The sequence below is a fragment of the Carassius gibelio genome, chromosome B22 (genome assembly GCF_023724105.1).
Source record: "Carassius gibelio isolate Cgi1373 ecotype wild population from Czech Republic chromosome B22, carGib1.2-hapl.c, whole genome shotgun sequence".
Taxonomy (NCBI): domain Eukaryota; kingdom Metazoa; phylum Chordata; class Actinopteri; order Cypriniformes; family Cyprinidae; genus Carassius; species Carassius gibelio.
Window position 1 is genome coordinate 40,839,834 of NC_068417.1, and position 10,000 is coordinate 40,849,833.

At 40.0% G+C, this 10,000-nt stretch overlaps 14 non-coding genes across 14 annotated transcripts; all 14 read left to right on the forward strand.

Annotated features, from left to right (window-relative positions):
- The first annotated feature begins 313 nt into the window (after positions 1–313).
- LOC128000568 (5S ribosomal RNA) lies at positions 314–432 on the forward strand. Its single transcript, XR_008173349.1, has one exon. It is a non-coding gene; the product is annotated as a 5S ribosomal RNA (ribosomal RNA).
- A 1,658-nt stretch (positions 433–2,090) lies between these two features.
- LOC127996433 (5S ribosomal RNA) lies at positions 2,091–2,209 on the forward strand. Its single transcript, XR_008169340.1, has one exon. It is a non-coding gene; the product is annotated as a 5S ribosomal RNA (ribosomal RNA).
- A 221-nt stretch (positions 2,210–2,430) lies between these two features.
- Positions 2,431–2,549, forward strand: LOC127995726 (5S ribosomal RNA). Its single transcript, XR_008168663.1, has one exon. It is a non-coding gene; the product is annotated as a 5S ribosomal RNA (ribosomal RNA).
- A 514-nt stretch (positions 2,550–3,063) lies between these two features.
- Positions 3,064–3,182, forward strand: LOC128005594 (5S ribosomal RNA). Its single transcript, XR_008178234.1, has one exon. It is a non-coding gene; the product is annotated as a 5S ribosomal RNA (ribosomal RNA).
- Positions 3,183–4,564: 1,382 nt separating this feature from the next.
- Positions 4,565–4,683, forward strand: LOC127996434 (5S ribosomal RNA). The gene has a single exon (XR_008169341.1). It is a non-coding gene; the product is annotated as a 5S ribosomal RNA (ribosomal RNA).
- Positions 4,684–4,904: 221 nt separating this feature from the next.
- Positions 4,905–5,023, forward strand: LOC127995727 (5S ribosomal RNA). The gene has a single exon (XR_008168664.1). It is a non-coding gene; the product is annotated as a 5S ribosomal RNA (ribosomal RNA).
- Positions 5,024–5,244: 221 nt separating this feature from the next.
- Positions 5,245–5,363, forward strand: LOC128004731 (5S ribosomal RNA). The gene has a single exon (XR_008177411.1). It is a non-coding gene; the product is annotated as a 5S ribosomal RNA (ribosomal RNA).
- Positions 5,364–5,730: 367 nt separating this feature from the next.
- On the forward strand, positions 5,731–5,849 carry LOC128000569 (5S ribosomal RNA). The gene has a single exon (XR_008173350.1). It is a non-coding gene; the product is annotated as a 5S ribosomal RNA (ribosomal RNA).
- A 514-nt stretch (positions 5,850–6,363) lies between these two features.
- Positions 6,364–6,482, forward strand: LOC128006313 (5S ribosomal RNA). The gene has a single exon (XR_008178941.1). It is a non-coding gene; the product is annotated as a 5S ribosomal RNA (ribosomal RNA).
- A 364-nt stretch (positions 6,483–6,846) lies between these two features.
- On the forward strand, positions 6,847–6,965 carry LOC127995728 (5S ribosomal RNA). Its single transcript, XR_008168665.1, has one exon. It is a non-coding gene; the product is annotated as a 5S ribosomal RNA (ribosomal RNA).
- Positions 6,966–7,186: 221 nt separating this feature from the next.
- Positions 7,187–7,305, forward strand: LOC128006262 (5S ribosomal RNA). Its single transcript, XR_008178891.1, has one exon. It is a non-coding gene; the product is annotated as a 5S ribosomal RNA (ribosomal RNA).
- Positions 7,306–7,668: 363 nt separating this feature from the next.
- On the forward strand, positions 7,669–7,787 carry LOC128000570 (5S ribosomal RNA). The gene has a single exon (XR_008173351.1). It is a non-coding gene; the product is annotated as a 5S ribosomal RNA (ribosomal RNA).
- A 1,657-nt stretch (positions 7,788–9,444) lies between these two features.
- Positions 9,445–9,563, forward strand: LOC127996435 (5S ribosomal RNA). Its single transcript, XR_008169342.1, has one exon. It is a non-coding gene; the product is annotated as a 5S ribosomal RNA (ribosomal RNA).
- A 221-nt stretch (positions 9,564–9,784) lies between these two features.
- Positions 9,785–9,903, forward strand: LOC127995729 (5S ribosomal RNA). Its single transcript, XR_008168666.1, has one exon. It is a non-coding gene; the product is annotated as a 5S ribosomal RNA (ribosomal RNA).
- Positions 9,904–10,000: the final 97 nt, after the last annotated feature.

Here is a 10,000-nt window from a genome sequence, read left to right on the forward strand (position 1 = left end):
GCCTGATCTCTGAATATTAGCAGGTTTGGGCCTGCTTAGTACATGGATGGGAGACTGCCTGGGAATACCAGGTGTTTTAATCTTTTTGGAAAATTTCACGAATTATATAATAATCTTTCATAAAAAAAAAAAAAAAAAGAGTCAATGCCCGATCTCTGAATCTTAGCAGGTTTAGGTCTGATTAGTACTTTGATGAGAGACTGCCTAGGAATACCAGGTGCTTTAAGCTTTTGGGTTTTCATTCCTACTTATATAATGTACTGGCGATAAGATTGGCTGGTCTTTAAATAGCCCTCTCTTTGCAGCAGACTTCGCTTACGGCCATACCATCCTGGCTATGCCTGATCTCGTCTGATCTCGGAAGCTAAGCAGGTTTGGGCCTGGTTAGTACTTGGATGGGAGACCGCCTGGGAATACCAGGTGCTGTAAGCTTTTTGGAAATTTTTCACTTAGTATATAATAATTTTGCCAAAAAATAGAGTCAATGCCTGATCTCTGAATATTAGCAGGTTTGGGCCTGGTTAGTACATGGATGGGAGACTGCCTGGGAATACCAGGTGCTGTAAGCTTTTTGGACATTTTTCACTTAGTATATAATAATTTTGCCAAAAAATAGAGTCAATGCCCGATCTCTGAATATTTGCAGGTTTGGGCCTGGTTAGTACATGGATGGGAGACTGCCTGGGAATATCAGGTGCTTTAATCTTTTTGGAAAATTTCACGAATTATATAATAATCTTTCATTTAAAAAAAAAAAAAAAAAAAAAAAAAAGAGTCAATGCCCGATCTCTGAATCTTAGCAGGTTTAGGTCTGGTTAGTACTTGTATGAGAGACTGCCTAGGAATACCAGGTGCTTTAAGCTTTTGGGTTTTCTTTCCTACTTATATAATGTACTGGCGATAAGATTGGCTGTTCTTTAAATAGCCCTCTCTTCAATCAATCAATCAATCACCTTTATTTATATAGTGCTTTAAACAAAATACATTGTGTCAAAGCACTGAACAACATTCATTTGGAAAACAGTGTCTCAATAATGCAAAATGATAGTTAAAGGCAGTTCATCATTGAATTCAGCTATGTCATCTCTGTTCAGTTGAAATAGTGTCTGTTTTTATTTGCAATCAAGTCAATGATATCGCTGTAGATGAAGTGACCCCAACTAAGCAAGCCAGAGGCGACAGCGGCAAGGAACCGAAACTCCATCGGTGACAGAATGGAGAAAAAAACCTTGGGAGAAACCAGGCTCAGTTGGGGGGTCAGTTCTCCTCTGACCAGACGAAAACCAGTAGTTCAATTCCAGGCTGCAGCAAAGTCAGATTGTGCAGAAGAATCATCTGTTTCCTGTGGTCTTGTCCTGGTGCTCCTCTGAGACAAGGTCTTTACAGGGGATCTGTATCTGGGGCTCTAGTTGTCCTGGTCTCCGCTGTCTTTCAGGGCAGTAGAGGTCCTTTCTAGGTGCTTTTTGGACATTTTTCACTTAGTATATAATAATTTTGCCAAAAAATAGAGTCAGTGCCTGATCTCTGAATATTAGCAGGTTTGGGCCTGTTTAGTACATGGATGGGAGACTGCCTGGGAATATACTGCCTTTAATTATAATTTTGCATTATTGAGACACTGTTTTCCTAATGAATGTTGTTCAGTGCTTTGACGCAATGTATTTTGTTTAAAGCACTATATAAATAAAGGTGATTGATTGATTGATTGAATACCAGGTGCTGTAAGCTTTTTGGACATTTTTCACTTAGTATATAATAATTTTGCCAAAAAAAAGTCAATGCCCGATCTCTGAATATTTGCAGGTTTGGGCCTGGTTAGTACATGGATGGGAGACAGCCTGGGAATACCAGGTGCTTTAATCTTTTTGGAAAATTTCACGAATTATATAATAATCTTTCATTAAAAAAAAAAAAAGAGTCAATGCCCGATCTCTGAATCTTAGCAGGTTTAGGTCTGGTTAGTACTTTGATGAGAGACTGCCTAGGAATACCAGGTGCTTTAAGCTTTTGGGCTTTCTTTCCTACTTATATAATGTACTGGCGATAAGATTGGCTGGTCTTTAAATAGCCCTCTCTTTGCAACAGACTTCGCTTACGGCCATACCAACCTGGCTATGCCCGATCTCGTCCGATCTCGGAAGCTAAGCAGGTTTGGGCCTGGTTAGTACTTTGATGGGAGACCGCCTGGGAATACCAGGTGCTGTAAACTTTTTGGACATTTTTCACTTAGTTTATAATAATTTTGCCAAAAAATAGAGTCAATGCCCGATCTCTGAATCTTAGCAGGTTTAGGTCTGGTTAGTACTTTGATGAGAGACTGCCTAGGAATACCAGGTGCTTTAAGCTTTTGGGTTTTCTTTACTACTTATATAATGTACTGGCGATAAGATTGGCTGTTCTTTAAATAGCCCTCTCTTTGCAGTAGACTTCGCTTACGGCCATACCAACCTGGCTATGCCCGATCTCGTCTGATCTCGGAAGCTAAGCAGGTTTGGGCCTGGTTAGTACTTGGATGGGAGATCGCCTGGGAATACCAGGTGCTGTAAGCTTTTTGGAAATTTTTCACTTAGTATATAATAATTTTGCCAAAAAATAGAGTCAATGCCAATCTCTGAATATTAGCAGGTTTGGGCCTGGTTAGTACATGGATGGGAGACTGCCTGGGAATACCAGGTGCTGTAAGCTTTTTGGACATTTTTCACTTAGTATATAATAATTTTGCCAAAAAATAGAGTCAATGCCCGATCTCTGAATATTTGCAGGTTTGGGCCTGGTTAGTACATGGATGGGAGACTGCCTGGGAATACCAGGTGCTTTAATCTTTTTGGAAAATTTCACGAATTATATAATAATCTTTCATTTTAAAAAAAAAAAAAAAAAAAAAAAAAGAGTCAATGCCCGATCTCTGAATCTTAGCAGGTTTAGGTCTGGTTAGTACTTTGATGAGAGACTGCCTGGGAATACCAGGTGCTTTAAGCTTTTGGGTTTTCTTTCCTACTTATATAATGTACTGGCGATAAGATTGGCTGGTCTTTAAATAGCCCTCTCTTTGCAGCAGACTTCGCTTACGGCCATACCAACCTGGCTATGCCTGATCTCGTCTGATCTCGGAAGCTAAGCAGGTTTGGGCCTGGTTAGTACTTGGATGGGAGACTGCCTGGGAATACCAGGTGCTTTAATCTTTTTGGAAAATTTCACGAATTATATAATAATCTTTCATTAAAAAAAAAAAAAAAAAAAAAAAAGAGTCAATGCCCGATCTCTGAATCTTAGCAGGTTTAGGTCTGGTTAGTACTTGTATGAGAGACTGCCTAGGAATACCAGGTGCTTTAAGCTTTTGGGTTTTCTTTCCTACTTATATAATGTACTGGCGATAAGATTGGCTGTTCTTTAAATAGCCCTCTCTTCAATCAATCAATCAATCACCTTTATTTATATAGTGCTTTAAACAAAATACATTGCGTCAAAGCACTGAACAACATTCATTTTGGAAAACAGTGTCTCAATAATGCAAAATGATAGTTAAAGGCAGTTCATCATTGAATTCAGCTATGTCATCTCTGTTCAGTTGAAATAGTGTCTGTTTTTATTTGCAATCAAGTCAATGATATCGCTGTAGATGAAGTGACCCCAACTAAGCAAGCCAGAGGCGACAGCGGCAAGGAACCGAAACTCCATCGGTGACAGAATGGAGAAAAAAACCTTGGGAGAAACCAGGCTCAGTTGGGGGGTCAGTTCTCCTCTGACCAGACGAAAACCAGTAGTTCAATTCCAGGCTGCAGCAAAGTCAGATTGTGCAGAAGAATCATCTGTTTCCTGTGGTCTTGTCCTGGTGCTCCTCTGAGACAAGGTCTTTACAGGGGATCTGTATCTGGGGCTCTAGTTGTCCTGGTCTCCGCTGTCTTTCAGGGCAGTAGAGGTCCTTTCTAGGTGCTTTTTGGACATTTTTCACTTAGTATATAATAATTTTGCCAAAAAATAGAGTCAGTGCCTGATCTCTGAATATTAGCAGGTTTGGGCCTGTTTAGTACATGGATGGGAGACTGCCTGGGAATATACTGCCTTTAATTATAATTTTGCATTATTGAGACACTGTTTTCCTAATGAATGTTGTTCAGTGCTTTGACGCAATGTATTTTGTTTAAAGCACTATATAAATAAAGGTGATTGATTGATTGATTGAATACCAGGTGCTGTAAGCTTTTTGGACATTTTTCACTTAGTATATAATAATTTTGCCAAAAAAAAGTCAATGCCCGATCTCTGAATATTTGCAGGTTTGGGCCTGGTTAGTACATGGATGGGAGACAGCCTGGGAATACCAGGTGCTTTAATCTTTTTGGAAAATTTCACGAATTATATAATAATCTTTCATTAAAAAAAAAAAAAGAGTCAATGCCCGATCTCTGAATCTTAGCAGGTTTAGGTCTGGTTAGTACTTTGATGAGAGACTGCCTAGGAATACCAGGTGCTTTAAGCTTTTGGGCTTTCTTTCCTACTTATATAATGTACTGGCGATAAGATTGGCTGGTCTTTAAATAGCCCTCTCTTTGCAACAGACTTCGCTTACGGCCATACCAACCTGGCTATGCCCGATCTCGTCCGATCTCGGAAGCTAAGCAGGTTTGGGCCTGGTTAGTACTTTGATGGGAGACCGCCTGGGAATACCAGGTGCTGTAAACTTTTTGGACATTTTTCACTTAGTTTATAATAATTTTGCCAAAAAATAGAGTCAATGCCCGATCTCTGAATCTTAGCAGGTTTAGGTCTGGTTAGTACTTTGATGAGAGACTGCCTAGGAATACCAGGTGCTTTAAGCTTTTGGGTTTTCTTTACTACTTATATAATGTACTGGCGATAAGATTGGCTGTTCTTTAAATAGCCCTCTCTTTGCAGTAGACTTCGCTTACGGCCATACCAACCTGGCTATGCCCGATCTCGTCTGATCTCGGAAGCTAAGCAGGTTTGGGCCTGGTTAGTACTTGGATGGGAGATCGCCTGGGAATACCAGGTGCTGTAAGCTTTTTGGACATTTTTCACTTAGTATATAATAATTTTGCCAAAAAATAGAGTCAATGCCCGATCTCTGAATCTTAGCAGGTTTAGGTCTGGTTAGTACTTTGATGAGAGACTGCCTGGGAATACCAGGTGCTTTAAGCTTTTGGGTTTTCTTTCCTACTTATATAATGTACTGGCGATAAGATCGGCTGGTCTTTAAATAGCCCTCTCTTTGCAGCAGACTTCGCTTACGGCCATACAAACCTGGTTATGCCCAATCTCGTCTGATCTCGGAAGCTAAGCAGGTTTTGTCCTGGTTAGTACTTGGATGGGAGACCGCCTGGGAATACCAGGTGCTGTAAGCTTTTTGGACATTTTTCACTTAGTATATAATAATTTTGCCAAAAAATAGAGTCAATGCCTGATCTCTGAATATTAGCAGGTTTGGGCCTGCTTAGTACATGGATGGGAGACTGCCTGGGAATACCAGGTGTTTTAATCTTTTTGGAAAATTTCACGAATTATATAATAATCTTTCATAAAAAAAAAAAAAAAAAGAGTCAATGCCCGATCTCTGAATCTTAGCAGGTTTAGGTCTGATTAGTACTTTGATGAGAGACTGCCTAGGAATACCAGGTGCTTTAAGCTTTTGGGTTTTCATTCCTACTTATATAATGTACTGGCGATAAGATTGGCTGGTCTTTAAATAGCCCTCTCTTTGCAGCAGACTTCGCTTACGGCCATACCATCCTGGCTATGCCTGATCTCGTCTGATCTCGGAAGCTAAGCAGGTTTGGGCCTGGTTAGTACTTGGATGGGAGACCGCCTGGGAATACCAGGTGCTGTAAGCTTTTTGGAAATTTTTCACTTAGTATATAATAATTTTGCCAAAAAATAGAGTCAATGCCTGATCTCTGAATATTAGCAGGTTTGGGCCTGGTTAGTACATGGATGGGAGACTGCCTGGGAATACCAGGTGCTGTAAGCTTTTTGGACATTTTTCACTTAGTATATAATAATTTTGCCAAAAAATAGAGTCAATGCCCGATCTCTGAATATTTGCAGGTTTGGGCCTGGTTAGTACATGGATGGGAGACTGCCTGGGAATACCAGGTGCTTTAATCTTTTTGGAAAATTTCACGAATTATATAATAATCTTTCATTTAAAAAAAAAAAAAAAAAAAAAAAAAGAGTCAATGCCCGATCTCTGAATCTTAGCAGGTTTAGGTCTGGTTAGTACTTTGATGAGAGACTGCCTAGGAATACCAGGTGCTTTAAGCTTTTGGGTTTTCTTTCCTACTTAAATAATGTACTGGCGATAAGATTGGCTGGTCTTTAAATAGCCCTCTCTTTGCAGCAGACTTCGCTTACGGCCATACCAACCTGGCTATGCCGGATCTCGTCTGATCTCGTAAGCTAAGCAGGTTTGGGCCTTGTTAGTACTTGGATGGGAGACCGCCTGGGAATACCAGGTGCTGTAAGCTTTTTGGACATTTTTCACTTAGTATATAATAATTTTGCCAAAAAATAGAGTCAATGCCTGATCTCTGAATATTAGCAGGTTTGGGCCTGCTTAGTACATGGATAGGAGACTGCCTGGGAATACCAGGTGTTTTAATATTTTTGGAAAAGTTCACGAATTATATAATAATCTTTCATTAAAAAAAAAAAAAGAGTCAATGCCCGATCTCTGAATCTTAGCAGGTTTAGGTCTGGTTAGTACTTTGATGAGAGACTGCCTAGGAATACCAGGTGCTTTAAGCTTTTGGGTTTTCTTTACTACTTATATAATGTACTGGCGATAAGATTGGCTGTTCTTTAAATAGCCCTCTCTTTGCAGCAGACTTCGCTTACGGCCATACCAACCTGGCTATGCCCGATCTCGTCTGATCTCGGAAGCTAAGCAGGTTTGGGCCTGGTTAGTACTTGGATGGGAGATCGCCTGGGAATACCAGGTGCTGTAAGCTTTTTGGACATTTTTCACTTAGTATATAATAATTTTGCCAAAAAATAGAGTCAATGCCCGATCTCTGAATCTTAGCAGGTTTAGGTCTGGTTAGTACTTTGATGAGAGACTGCCTGGGAATACCAGGTGCTTTAAGCTTTTGGGTTTTCTTTCCTACTTATATAATGTACTGGCGATAAGATCGGCTGGTCTTTAAATAGCCCTCTCTTTGCAGCAGACTTCGCTTACGGCCATACCAACCTGGCTATGCCCAATCTCGTCTGATCTCGGAAGCTAAGCAGGTTTGGTCCTGGTTAGTACTTGGATGTGAGACCGCCTGGGAATACCAGGTGCTGTAAGCTTTTTGGACATTTTTCACTTAGTATATAATAATTTTGCCAAAAAATAGAGTCAATGCCTGATCTCTGAATATTAGCAGGTTTGGGCCTGCTTAGTACATGGATGGGAGACTGCCTGGGAATACCAGGTGTTTTAATCTTTTTGGAAAATTTCACAAATTATATAATAATCTTTCATAAAAAAAAAAAAAGAGTCAATGCCCGATCTCTGAATCTTAGCAGGTTTAGGTCTGATTAGTACTTTGATGAGAGACTGCCTAGGAATACCAGGTGCTTTAAGCTTTTGGGTTTTCATTCCTACTTATATAATGTACTGGCGATAAGATTGGCTGGTCTTTAAATAGCCCTCTCTTTGCAGCAGACTTCGCTTACGGCCATACCATCCTGGCTATGCCTGATCTCGTCTGATCTCGGAAGCTAAGCAGGTTTGGGCCTGGTTAGTACTTGGATGGGAGACCGCCTGGGAATACCAGGTGCTGTAAGCTTTTTGGAAATTTTTCACTTAGTATATAATAATTTTGCCAAAAAATAGAGTCAATGCCAATCTCTGAATATTAGCAGGTTTGGGCCTGGTTAGTACATGGATGGGAGACTGCCTGGGAATACCAGGTGCTGTAAGCTTTTTGGACATTTTTCACTTAGTATATAATAATTTTGCCAAAAAATAGAGTCAATGCCCGATCTCTGAATATTTGCAGGTTTGGGCCTGGTTAGTACATGGATGGGAGACTGCCTGGGAATATCAGGTGCTTTAATCTTTTTGGAAAATTTCACGAATTATATAATAATCTTTCATTTAAAAAAAAAAAAAAAAAAAAAAAAAAGAGTCAATGCCCGATCTCTGAATCTTAGCAGGTTTAGGTCTGGTTAGTACTTGTATGAGAGACTGCCTAGGAATACCAGGTGCTTTAAGCTTTTGGGTTTTCTTTCCTACTTATATAATGTACTGGCGATAAGATTGGCTGTTCTTTAAATAGCCCTCTCTTCAATCAATCAATCAATCACCTTTATTTATATAGTGCTTTAAACAAAATACATTGTGTCAAAGCACTGAACAACATTCATTTGGAAAACAGTGTCTCAATAATGCAAAATGATAGTTAAAGGCAGTTCATCATTGAATTCAGCTATGTCATCTCTGTTCAGTTGAAATAGTGTCTGTTTTTATTTGCAATCAAGTCAATGATATCGCTGTAGATGAAGTGACCCCAACTAAGCAAGCCAGAGGCGACAGCGGCAAGGAACCGAAACTCCATCGGTGACAGAATGGAGAAAAAAACCTTGGGAGAAACCAGGCTCAGTTGGGGGGTCAGTTCTCCTCTGACCAGACGAAAACCAGTAGTTCAATTCCAGGCTGCAGCAAAGTCAGATTGTGCAGAAGAATCATCTGTTTCCTGTGGTCTTGTCCTGGTGCTCCTCTGAGACAAGGTCTTTACAGGGGATCTGTATCTGGGGCTCTAGTTGTCCTGGTCTCCGCTGTCTTTCAGGGCAGTAGAGGTCCTTTCTAGGTGCTTTTTGGACATTTTTCACTTAGTATATAATAATTTTGCCAAAAAATAGAGTCAGTGCCTGATCTCTGAATATTAGCAGGTTTGGGCCTGTTTAGTACATGGATGGGAGACTGCCTGGGAATATACTGCCTTTAATTATAATTTTGCATTATTGAGACACTGTTTTCCTAATGAATGTTGTTCAGTGCTTTGACGCAATGTATTTTGTTTAAAGCACTATATAAATAAAGGTGATTGATTGATTGATTGAATACCAGGTGCTGTAAGCTTTTTGGACATTTTTCACTTAGTATATAATAATTTTGCCAAAAAAAAGTCAATGCCCGATCTCTGAATATTTGCAGGTTTGGGCCTGGTTAGTACATGGATGGGAGACAGCCTGGGAATACCAGGTGCTTTAATCTTTTTGGAAAATTTCACGAATTATATAATAATCTTTCATTAAAAAAAAAAAAAGAGTCAATGCCCGATCTCTGAATCTTAGCAGGTTTAGGTCTGGTTAGTACTTTGATGAGAGACTGCCTAGGAATACCAGGTGCTTTAAGCTTTTGGGCTTTCTTTCCTACTTATATAATGTACTGGCGATAAGATTGGCTGGTCTTTAAATAGCCCTCTCTTTGCAACAGACTTCGCTTACGGCCATACCAACCTGGCTATGCCCGATCTCGTCCGATCTCGGAAGCTAAGCAGGTTTGGGCCTGGTTAGTACTTTGATGGGAGACCGCCTGGGAATACCAGGTGCTGTAAACTTTTTGGACATTTTTCACTTAGTTTATAATAATTTTGCCAAAAAATAGAGTCAATGCCCGATCTCTGAATCTTAGCAGGTTTAGGTCTGGTTAGTACTTTGATGAGAGACTGCCTAGGAATACCAGGTGCTTTAAGCTTTTGGGTTTTCTTTACTACTTATATAATGTACTGGCGATAAGATTGGCTGTTCTTTAAATAGCCCTCTCTTTGCAGTAGACTTCGCTTACGGCCATACCAACCTGGCTATGCCCGATCTCGTCTGATCTCGGAAGCTAAGCAGGTTTGGGCCTGGTTAGTACTTGGATGGGAGATCGCCTGGGAATACCAGGTGCTGTAAGCTTTTTGGAAATTTTTCACTTAGTATATAATAATTTTGCCAAAAAATAGAGTCAATGCCAATCTCTGAATATTAGCAGGTTTGGGCCTGGTTAGTACAT